Genomic DNA, 12,611 nt, shown 5'->3' with positions numbered 1-12,611 from the left:
GCATAGAACATGAGCTTTTGTAAATGTATATATCCCTGACAACACCACCACAACCAAGATGCAGAATATTTTCATCATCCCCCAGCCCAGGCAGCTGCTGATCTGCCTTTAATCACTTCAGGGTAGATTTGCCATTTCTAGAGTTTCATTCAAATGGATTCATATAGTATGTCCTCTTTTGTGCCTAGCTTCTTTGGCTCAGCACTGTGTTTTTTTTTTTTTTTTTAAATTAACATATAATGTATTATTTGTTTCAGAGGTACAGGTCTGTGATTCATCGGTCTTACACAATTCACAGCACTCACCATAGTACATACCCTCCCCAATGTCCATCACCCAGCCACCCATCCCTCCCACCCCTTTCCACTCCAGCAACCCTCTGTTTCCTGAGATTAAGAGTTTCTTATGGTTTGTCTCCCTCTCTGGTTTCATCTTGTTTCATTCCCCACCCCCCTTCCCCTATGATCCTCTGCCTTGTTTCTCAAATTCCACATATCAGTGAGATTGTATGATAATTATCTTTCTCTGATGGACTTATTTCACTTAGCATAATACCTTCTAATTCCATCCACGTCGTTGCTAATGGCAAGATTTCTTTTTCTTTTTCTTCTTTTATTCTTTTGATGTCAACACTGTGTTTTTGAGATTGATCACTGTTGCTGAGATATTGGTAGTTTGTTATGTTTTATTGACAAACAGTATTCCATTGTATGGATAAACCACATTTTGTTTATCCATTTACCCATTGATGAGCTTTTGTGTTGCTTCCAGTGTTTGGCCACTATGCATAATGCTACTATGCACGTTTGTGTGTGTAAATCTTTATGGAGACATATGTTTTCATTTAGACATCTAGGAGTGAAATTGCTGGGCCATATGGTAAGTATATATTTAAGTTTCTAAGAAACTGCCAAAATGTTCTTCATGTTTCACTCCCACCAGCAATGTATGAGCATTTCATTTGCTCTGCATCCTCACCAGTGGTTGGTGTGGCCAGTCTTCTTCATTACAGACATTCCAGTGGGTGTGTAGGTATTATCTCATTGTGGTTTTAATTCATGTATTTCCCTTATAATGATGTCAGGCACGTTTTCCTGTACATATTGGCCATGTGGATCTCTTCTCTTGCAAAGTTTCTGTCCAAATCTTTTGCTCATTTTTATTTTATTGTTTTACAATTATGGACTTCACAAAATTGCTTTTAATATATTCTGAATAAAAGTTCCATGTCAAATACATGGATTGCTTTTCTTTCTTTCCTGCCCCGCCCCCCGCCCCCCAGCATCCAGGTTATTCTGGCTCGGGGAGATGGTCCTGAGAGTGGTGGGTGCCATCCTGTGTTAGAGGAGGGGGAACCTGAGGGTCAGTTAAGGCCACGGCGGGATAAGAGGGCTAGGACACGATGGTGTGGCACGCGGTGAGGCCCGGCAGAGGCCCGGAGGTAGCTGTGATAGGCTGCGGCAGGTGCCTCTGCGACCCAGAGCGGAACCACGGGGCTGGGACTGGGCCATGGCTCCAGGGCTATAGACCCAAGCCACACGGGCACCTCATCAGATGACCAACAGGATGGTCACGTCCAGACGGTCCCCGCCCAGGCCCACGTGGGGATCGCTGCCCTTGTAGAACGCCCCGAGCCCGTCATCCTTCACAGTGCGCAGGCGCGGTCCCACGCCTCCAGGGCTTCATACCCTGCATCCGGGTCCTGAGCACCCAGGGTATGTTCACGCGAGAGCTGGGAGCACGGCGAGAGCCGCGGGTCGGGGCCTCGTGGAGTTGACACTTACGCACCAGCTGCGCTGGGAGGTCCGGGCTTGTCCTCTTCAGCCCTTGTTTCCACACTATCTCCATGACCCCCGTGAAAGAATCCTCTGCATTTGGGCTTGGGGGACCTCTGGTCGTGAGTGAACGTCACCGTGATCATGTCCAGGAGGCACAGGACCGACCACCTCAGCCTCGGCCCCAGAGCAGCTGGCGCGTGCTGTTGCCAGGGCGCCGGCCTGTGGTTGCTGAGGGATGGAGCGTCCGGACCCGACCCGATGGCCGCCTTGGGGATGGAGGCCTGGGGCCAGAACCGCTGTCACCTGCAGTCCCGGAAGCCCAGGTACATCGCCGCAGGCGCTCGGCTCGCGTAGCTGCAGCTGCCTCTGCACGTGCTCAGGGTGGGGAAGGTGATGCAGGACGCGATGCCGCCTCCAGGCCGCCTTTGGGGGCCTGGCTGCCCTGCCCGCCCCCCTCTGTTTTGGCCCGGTCCGCACGCTCCCCCCCCCCCATCCCAGCTGTCCTGGCCAGGCGCGGAGGGGCGGTGCGAGGTGCGAGACTGGCGCCCCCACAAGGGGATGGGTTACATTTTGATGCAGTCCAGTTCATTACTTTTTCTTTTATGGCTTCTGGGTGTTCCACCTTCGGTCTTATTTAAGAAATCTTTGCCTATTTCAAATTTGCTAAGACCGTCTTGTTTTTTTTTCTAGAACTTTTAGGGTATTAGCTTTTACATTTAGACGTGATTTATTTTGAGTAAGTCTTTGTTAAGTAAGGGTTAGGGCACATTTTTTTTTTTTTTTTTAATGTGGACATTCAGTTGTTCCAGCATCATTTCTTGGAAAGGCTAGCCTTACTGCTCAAATAATGAGGCTTTCTGAGGAGAGGATGGCATGGTCCCAGGCTTCAGTGCCGGGAGGGCTTTTTATTGTGGTTAGGAGGTGGCCCCCGGTGAGAGTTCCTGCGCATCAGGCTTGCTTGGTTTGCACTTCCTGCAGGTGCCAAGGGAGGGAGCTCTAGGGCCTTCTTACCAGCCAGCCCCGATGTGGGTCAGAGGGAAAGAGCCCTGGGCCTCCAATGCGGTCAGCAGTCAAATATCAGAAGCGGAGCTGGACTCTTTATTACATTGGGTCTTGCTTTTTCATACAGCCTGAAAATTTCTGTCCTTTAAATAGAGTGTCTAGATAATGAGTGTTTGCTATAACTATCGTTGCGTTTGGGTTTAAATCTACCATAGTGCCATTTGTTTTCTGCTTGTCTTGTTTGTTGTTCCCCTTTACTTCTTTTCTGATTGAGAATATTTAGTATTACATTTTATCTTCAATATTGACTTACTAATGGTTGCTTTAGAGTCTATACTATGCATAGTTCAGCGTTCCCTGACTATCTTTAGGAAATACTATGTACTTAATTGTTAATGTGACAACTTTAAGAGAGTGTACTTCCATTTTATCATCTCATCGTTTTTGCTATTGTAGTGACAGATTTTATTTCTCTGTCTCTTGTAATTTAAAATCATTTTTAAAAAAAGATTTATTTATTTCAGAGAGAGAGAGAGAGAGTGCACATAAGCAGGAGGGGCAGAGGGAGAGGTTGAGAGCGAATCTCAAGTAGATTCCGAGTTGAGCATGGAGTCTGTGGCGGGACTCAATCTCACGACCTTGAGATCAGGACCTGAGCTGAAACCAAGAGTCAGAAGCTTGACCAACTGCACCACCTAGGTGCCCCTATTTTTCTGTTTCTTATAAACCTGGCAGTAGATTGCTGTTGTTTTTTGCTTTAAGCAGTCAATTATCTTTTAAAAAATGAGTAAAAATGTCTTTTATATTTAGATACAGTTTACCATTTTGGTCACTCTTCAATACTTTGTGTAGATCTAAGTTTCTGTTGGTATCATTTTCTTTACTACTTGGTGAAGTTTTCTGGGTGAATTCAAGCAACTCTTTAGCTAGAAGTGTGGAGGTGATCTGACTCCTAAGGGTACATACGGTGGACCCACGGGGACATAAAATTGGACTTTTTCTTGCCTTGCTTGAGACTCCAAATTCCCGAATAGAAACATGAAATAGCAAGCAAACATAATTTTTAAACCTCTGGTTTTAATAGTACAGCCATCAGCAACATGTGGCTCCATTACATTTAAATTAAAGTAAAAAAAAATCAGTTCCTGTATTAGTTATTTATTGGTGCATAAAAATTACACTAAAATGTAGGAGCTGAAAATAGTAAACATTTCTGATCTGATGTTTCCTGTGGGTCTAGAATCTGGGTAGAGCCTAGCATCAGAGACTGTATGAGAAAACAGAACCTCCATTCTTTAAAGTTGTAATCATCACACACGTTTTCTTTTACTGTCCTGTGGCAGGATTCTGGTGGGACGAAGTATACTCTTAGTAATTGTGGAAAGTGTTGGGGAAATATAATTAAAAATAAAGTCTTCTTCCAACCCAGAAATTCTCTTGACAAAGGTAATAGAAAAAGAAGACACTTTCATTATTGAATACGCATTAAACCAGAACGTGATGCGTATCACAGGCAATTTGCTAAGAGACTTCGAAGGCAGAAGGGAATCACATCCTGTTACATAGCCAAGCAGATGTAACCTATAACATACAGATTCTGAAACATAAACAATAACTAGTCCTCAGGTAAGAGGACTTGACAAGCCCCATTTGTTACACACAGTTCATCCTAGATTCATCTGGGAATTGGGGTGACCATCTGTGTTAGGTAATTGGCTTTATCCAGAGGAATAACAAACTTCTATCTTTAAGATGGGAGGTAGTTTTTGAAACCTGGCCGCTGACTTAGGTGCCTACCCTTCTACAGAATCTGGGAGATGGCGCTGGATCCCATGAAGTTTACATTTCAAAGAGCTGTTTCCCAGGTCCTTCAGAAAAGGCATTCCTCCAGTCATGAAGCTGACAAAGGCTTAATTAGTCTTCAAAAGGATATAAAGTCATTTCAAAGAGGAGAAAGTACTTAGAATTACAAATTTTCTTAGAGTAAATGTTGTGAGAAAAAGGAAAGGAGAGGAAGCTCTTATTTTCAACAGGAAGAATTAAGTCTCTTGTTTTTAATTTGTATTTGTCCTTACAGTTGTTGCACTGACCTTGTGTTTTTTCATTTTATATTAGGGCAATTAGCCACAGTCTGATTGTCACAACTGTCACAGCTGTCACTTAAAATTTTCTGTAAAACAATGTGGTCATTAATATACTTTCAATTCTCTTTCTCTTTGCACTCATTGCACTGTTTTCTTTATCATTGTGTTTACTCTCTTGAACTGGTATTACTGGATGTTTGGGAAATAATATTCACCAGGGGCACCTGGGTGGCTCAGTTGTTAAGCGTCTGCCTTTGGCTCAGGTCATGATCCCAGGGTTCTGGGATCGAGTCTCACATCGGGCTCCCTGCTCGGCAGGAAGCCTGCTTCTCCGTCTCCCACTCCCCCTGCTTGTGTTCCCTCTCTTGCTGTCTCTCTGCCAAATGAATAAATAAAATCTTAAAAAAAAAAGAAAAAATAAGAAATAGTATCCACCAAACCCATTTATTAGAATTACAGAGCATGGAAAATAGCAAATCTTTGGAGACTATGGGATAATTGCAGAGTATACTGCTTTATTTAATATGAGTCATGTCTTATTCTAGCAGCAGTGATTTATTTTGTGCTCTGTGTTCCTGTCTGGTGAATATGTATATTAATGCGTATTATGATACTGCTCTAAAGCCATACTAAGATCACACTAGATTCTTTACCATATTAATCATAGTTATTTTAAATTTCCTCCATGATCGTTCCTACATCTGCATAACGTCGGAGTCTGGCTCTGTTGATTGTGTTGTCTCTGGACAGTGCATTATTTTTTCCTTTGTGTGTGTTTGTGGGTGTGCATGTCTCATAAATTTTTATTAAATACCAAACTTTGTGTGTGGTACAGTGGAGACTGAGGGAAATAGCATTTATATCTGGAAACAGGCATGCCTCCTCTGCTATGCAATTAGTGTGGGATATGGAGTCTTTCTCGGCAGGATGTGAACTGAGCATGGATGTATGTAGTTGCTAAGATTGTCTTCAGTGCGGTCCTGGCTTAAACTCCTGTAGGGTTATCTTGTGTTTAGGTTGGGCGCCTGATTGCTGGAAAGTTTTTTCCGTGTTTTTGCTCCACCCTCAGCTTTTAGTGTTCTATGCACCTTGACCTCAGAGAGGGCCCTTCTGCCTGCTTTGTGCCCGCAGTCCTGGGTTGAGAAGGGTAGTTTTCTCTCTCCGGAGACTGAAGACCTCTCACGGTCCCCAAGTAGAAGGGGGTTTTTTCCTTTTTGGTTACATAGTCACGTGAGTCTTCACCTCCGATGTGGGACTGATGGGGTTTGCTGCCTTGTCTCAGTGGCCAGCGCCTTTTGGTTCTTGGGGGAGAAGAATCAGGTGTGGCTTTTTGCCTTTTCTGCTTGGGGCAGCCGTATTCCTCCTGTAGACCCCCACCAGTGAGGGTGCCCTGCCCTGTCTTTCTCTTGAAGTCCCAGCAGTGAAGACTGAGCGAGTATGAACTCCCCCTTTGTCTATGGTTCCCAGGGTTCTGAGCCCTTGTGCTGCTCACATTTGGCTTTCAGTACTTCTCAGAACATAACTTGTCCTCCTCTGAGTTGTGCCCCAGGCAAGTCGGTGCTATGTCTGTCTCTTGGAGGTGCTTGTCTTTCCTTAGATTTCAGGGTGGGTGGTTCCCTTGCAACTACAGCTCTCTGTTGGGTTCGGGGATTTCTGTCTTGTCCGATTGTCCTGCTAGAGTGGAGCAGCACTGTCTGGCTTTCTCCGTCGCAGTGGAAGCTGGAGGTTGTGCGATTCCTTGAGATACCCATCTCCTTTGTGCTCCCGAGCCAGATCAGGCTCCCTGCGGCAGGTATTTCCAGAGAGGGCATGCTGTTTTCTGTATTCAGAGTGAGGCTCTTTCCTGTGAGGGACATGTTGCTGCTGAGCCCTGGCATTGCTCTTCTTGCTGTTCTCCTCACTTCCTCCAGGGCCTCCTGTGACCTAGCTGCTTTCCCCCTCTGCAGCCTTTACAGGAATTGTGAGGCTGTGAGTTATACCTTCCCCTAACTACTGAAAAAGGAATTTACAGATGTTTCTATTCCTTCCTTCCTTCCTTATTATAATTTGCACAGGAGAAGGGGCGGTAAGATCCTGATAAACTGATACACACTATATGCTGATTTACTTTTCATATTGGAAATCCCATTTTAATTTTTTCTTCCTTTCATTGACCAGATGAGTTTCTTATCTACAGCTTGATCTGTGAACTTAAGCAACAGGAAGGAGTTCTCAGGGATAACTAGTTTATGGTGTGATTCCCTTTGTGAATCAATATAGTGACATCCTGGATTTGAAATATGTAAATCAGACAGTGTTGGGTGTGGGTCATGTGAAACTCTTCTCCAGGAAGCATTTTTTGTCCCTCCCAAACTATTCTACCCAATCCAGGTCTCCCAGGTGCTTGGTGAAACTCTTTCATACTACCAGCTGTACTGTATTGATTTTTTTTCTGTATATGTGAATCTCCCCTGCTAACTGTAGTCACCTTTGCATGCTCAGCATATAGACCAGTGCAGAAATGCAAGTGCTCAAAAATCTTATCAGTTCCTGGTTCTTACACATCTTACATCCAGTGTTCCATCCACCGACTTCTTGTGGGAGTAGGGAGACAGCATCTAATGGCAACTTATCAGTTAAGAATGTCACTGTCCTAAAGAAGGTGGAAATGTTTAATTGCCACATAATCTATTCGGTATGAGCTACAGTACAGTCAGCACAGGGCTTGTTGATGATGCCATGGGTGAGTAGGTCTGTGAATGGATACCCTCCGGCTTCTGCAGTCAGTGCTTTCTGGGGACAGCAGATCAGGATAACAGAAGGGTGGGCAACATGACATGTAGCATTAAATTGATCAACCCAGTGGAGGGAAGGAAGCAAAGTTCAGAGTCAGGAAGCTAGAGTTTCCATCCCAGCCCTGCCCTGACTTGATTGTGGTCTCAGAGAAGGCAGCTTATTTCTTTGGAACTTTCTTTTTTATTGCTTAAATGAACAGAATTATATAAATCTCTAATATCACTTCTAACATTATATGGGTGGCTACTCCCTGTGAAATTATCTGCTATCTAATTATATTGGAAAATCATTCAAACATGAAGAGGGATTTTAGCAACAGAAACAAATTTTGTTCAAGTCCATTTCTGAGTCACTCTACGTGCCAGCGTTAGGGTCAGACAACTGAATATAAATCTGGGCTTTGGAAATAGGCATATGGCTTCAGGCAGGTTAGTTCATCTTTTTGGGCTTTAATGTCTTCGTTTTTAAAATGAGTTTTTTAAGACTTTCTACTTTATTGAGCCATTGCAAGGATAAATAGAATACATGCTTATTAAAGAACCTAGAACATGGTGTGCGTCCAGTTGATATTAGCTGCCATTTTCTTTGCCATCATGTCACCACCACCAGCACCACCAACACCAGTAGCAGCCACAGCAGCGTCCTCTGACTTTGCCGGGAAACCAAATCATGGCCATCTTGTCCTCAGCCACCATACTGGAACCTAAGCTGCTGTCTTATCAGCTCTAAAATGTTACTGGATTCCAGGTAGAGCAGCAGTTCTCTCCCTTGACTTATATCTCTATGTCAGCATTTGGAAGTGAGTGTTCCAGGGCACCAATATGTGTATTAAGCCCATCAAGGTGTTTAAAAGTTCTGGCTCACTAAGGTTACTCAGACTAATCCCCTGGGTTTTAAAAATATTCACTTATGATCCTATATCTGTGATGCATGCTGCATTTCCAAGCAGATTTTATCTCTCTGCCATCGTGAGAGCCTGTCCCTGCAGGATGTGTTGGCAGAATTACCGGTTCTGAGCTGTCTCAGAGGTGAAAATGCAGATAGTGCTCCATTTGTCATGTGCAAATTTATCTTCATTTCACTTTAGTCTGACTACTAAAACAATGTACTAAAAGAGCAAGCTATTGTTTTTCTGAAAATTATTGTTAGATAAAAACTATAGGTAAAAGAGTCCTTCTTAGGGAGAAAACAATTGCATTATTAGTCTCAAGTGAAATATGAATCATCTTGGGCAATATTTTGGATTATATGCATTGCTGGTTTCCACCCATTTGGTTAGAAAATGATCAGGAACAGAGACAATACAGTCTTAGATGTTATGATTCTAGAAGGCCAGGGACTGTCCCTGGGTTTCTGTGCTCTGAGACAGCCCTGTCCTCTCGGGAATCACACATATACAGCTACTTGGGAGTAGAACCTTCAGTGAATTCTGGCCTCTTGTATCTTTTATAAAATGTCTTCCTGAACTTATGAGTTTGCCTTTTTTATGGTATCCTTAAGTTTTGTGGATTTCTAGTTTTCTGATTGCCCACCAGCTATTTTCTGACTGATCTCAGCTACTTCCATGGAATATGTTGCATTCATACTGCTAGTCTAGTTCCAGACCTTCAACTCTGCCTTGATCACTAACATTGGGGCATTTCCCCAAGTTCTGGCCTGCTTATGTTCTGAATTCAGTTCCCTTATTCTGGCCTTTAGGATGCTTGTTTTATTTATTTATTTTTTGGTCACCCTATATATGAGAACCCACCACCTAATCCAGCAGGGCACATTGTAGGTACAGAACAATTATTTGTTGAATGGGCTACACTATACTACACACAGTGAGGCAGATAACATATTTTTTGGATGTCTAATTTGTCTTTTGTAATAGAAATACAAACGAGTTCTTACAGAACAAATGATGGGCTCCCAAGTGACTTAGGGGAATGACTCAATCATCATTAATTTGTTACACAGTCGCCGACCACCTGTGTGTGCTCCAGGTGTACAGCATAAGTAATCCGACAGATGATAGGATTGTACATTGAGGGTTTTCCCCAGAAAAGGACGATACCACTTCATAAAGGAAGAAGGTATCTATCCTTCCACTGATAAACAGAAATGGTTGGTGAGGCGTGGCTTTCATCTTTGACTATTGTGAAAATTGTACCCAAAACTGACATAAAAATAGCTTTAAATTTTAAAATAGCATATTTTATCCAATGATACTTAATGAAAAATTATCTCGAAATGAATTTTCTCATTGAACTCTTTCAAATCTCAAATCAAAATTTAAATACAGTAATTTTTAATGTCTTGATGGTCAGTAAAGGCAGCTTGGTAGATCACACATGTCAGAATTTTATGTTTTAATATGTAGTTTCATGATGCTTCTTGCTCCATATGACAGGAATTAAATAGGGTTAAATGTATATGAATAAATTGAGAACTGGCCCAAAGTTGCTCTTAAAAACGTACTTAAGTTTTTTTCCACTCAAGTACTTCCAGAGGCAGTAGTCATTATGTTTTGTGCAATTCTCTCCCTCTTTCTCCTTTTCCTCCTTCCTGTCCACTTTATTGAGGCATAATTTACATAAAGCAAAATGCACACACTGTAAGTGTGCACATCAGTGCCTTTTGAAAACATAAACACCTGTGTAACCACTAGCTGATCAAGTTGTAAAGCATTCATTCCACCAGAAATCCCCACTGGACTCTTTTACCATCAGTATCCTCCCTAGCTTCAGCCCCAGGAAACCACCAATCAGCTTTTTGTCACTACAGGTTGGACTTCATAGTGGTGGAATTATTTACATTACGTGCCCTTTCTGTCCCGCTTCTTTGGCCCAGCGCAGTGTGGGGGGGGTTCACCCAGGCTGCGGCGGGAGTCAGTAGTGTCTTCCTCCTTACCACCGAGTATGATTCCATTGTCTGTTTATCCATTCACCTGCTGATGCAAATTTGAGTTCTTTCCAGTTTTTGGCCCCTATGAATAAAGCTGCTATGAACATTTGTATATAGTCCTTTCGTGGACACATGTTCTCTGTTCTCTGGGGTAAATATCAGGGAGTGGAGTTGCTAGATCACATGTTAAGTAAATGTTTATGTTGGATAAGAAATTACCAAACTGATTTCCAAAATGGTTGCACCTTTCTGTGTTCCCACCAGTATTATATGAGAGTTCTTGTTGTTCCATATTCTTTCCAACACTTGATGTGGCCGGTTTTTAAAATGAAAATTAAAGTTTTGGCCACTCTACTAGATGTGAGATGGTGTTCTGTGGGGGAGGATCCTTGAAAGCATATAAATATCCATTCCTTATAAAACTTTTAATTTGATCATTTATTTATTTTATGTCAGTATGGACTCATTATATTCTGTTCTGAATATTCAATGAGTTAGAATGCATTACTTTAAAAATGAAGATACAAGATTTGAGTTTTCTATCAATTTCTCTACATATGGCCACAATGCAGGGGTAGTTGGTTCTCTGACTGGCCTAGAATATAGGCAAAGCTTTTCAGTTCTCATAACTAGATATCAGTCATGCCCTCTACTTGACATGGCTCTAATGCCTATGAGCCTTTGTCATAACTTCACCCATGGTGATACTCTGAGTTTATTTATTGCTTAAAATTTTCCTTTAAAATATACTTCAAAGTCCCTCGTCCTGGGCTAAACTTCTGATCTTCTCTTTCTTTTCTTCAACCTCCTTAGGTACCCCAGTGCCTCTTGTTCATCAAAGCAACTGCCTCACACCTTGCCTTCCCTACCCAGCCTATTCATTGTGTGGTTTATAATGTTACCCACTCTCTCGCCAGTCTGTGAGTTACCTTGACCAAATCTCATACTTATATAGGGAAATATTTACTTCCTCTGCTCAGTTCTTGGACTGCTGAATTCTGCTGAAGAAAATTTAGACCGTGCTCAGATCCTCCAAAATTCATGTTTTATGAAATCAGTGGGGATTCAGTACTGACTGAGAAGGATTTGGAATGAATACAGTCCCTTAAGCAAAGCTGTGTTCTAAAAACTAAAAATTGTCAATACCTGATGTTTGTATATTGACACATTTCAAAGTCAGTTCTAGGCCCTCCTTTCTTATCACTTCATACTCTCTCCCTAGGATCTCATTCTTGCCTTTCACTACGTACTTTTTTAACCAAGTTTTAGAGTTCCTGAATAAACATGTTAAGACTTTTATATTGAGTATGACACGATTAGAGCTTCAGATCATATCCTGCATCTGAGCTCTAGACTCATATGTTCAAGTGCATCCATTTGGATGTCTCAAAAGTAATTAAACTTCAGCAAATACAAACCTAAACCCAGGATCTTTTCTTCTCTCCAAAATAAAATCTTCCATTCAACCCATTGGGTAGGCCAGAAACTTGGACATCATTTTTGGCTTCCATCTCTCATTTCTGTTACATCTAATATGTTGCTAGAATCCTGTGCATTTTACTTTCTAAATAATTCTTACATATCTGTTTTCTTAGTGCCACTCCTGACATTCTAATAGCTTATTAATTAATCTCACTGTATCTACACTGTTCTTTCCTCTCATTTATTTATATCATAATAGCCAGAAGTATATTTTAAAAATGCAGATATGATGATCTCATTCTCCTCTTTGGAAAACAAATAACTGGAAAACGAATAACAAATAAACCTATAATGGCTTACGATTTATTTTAGGATAAAATAGGAAGTTGTTAACATGGGCTACAGAGCCTCTCGTGGTCTGGTACCAACCTACCGATGCCTCATGATGTTCTGCTCCTACTTTGAATTTTCTTTTTAATATGACAATATATTTCTAAATTGTCTTTCCTATGTGTGGTAGGCCACTTGTACTTTATTGAAAAGAGAAAAAGGAAAAGCAACAAATAATATGAATAAGTAATTGCTTTATTGATAATGTATTTCATAAAAGAAATTTAGACATGTAAGCGTTCCAGATATCACCTGAATTCAAATAAATGAGGGT

Source organism: Mirounga angustirostris, unplaced genomic scaffold, assembly GCF_029215605.1.
Source record: "Mirounga angustirostris isolate CCGP_5_RB_7025 unplaced genomic scaffold, mMirAng1.0.hap1 SCAF_14, whole genome shotgun sequence".
Classification (NCBI taxonomy): Eukaryota; Metazoa; Chordata; class Mammalia; order Carnivora; family Phocidae; genus Mirounga; species Mirounga angustirostris.
This window is presented reverse-complemented; position numbering follows the sequence as displayed.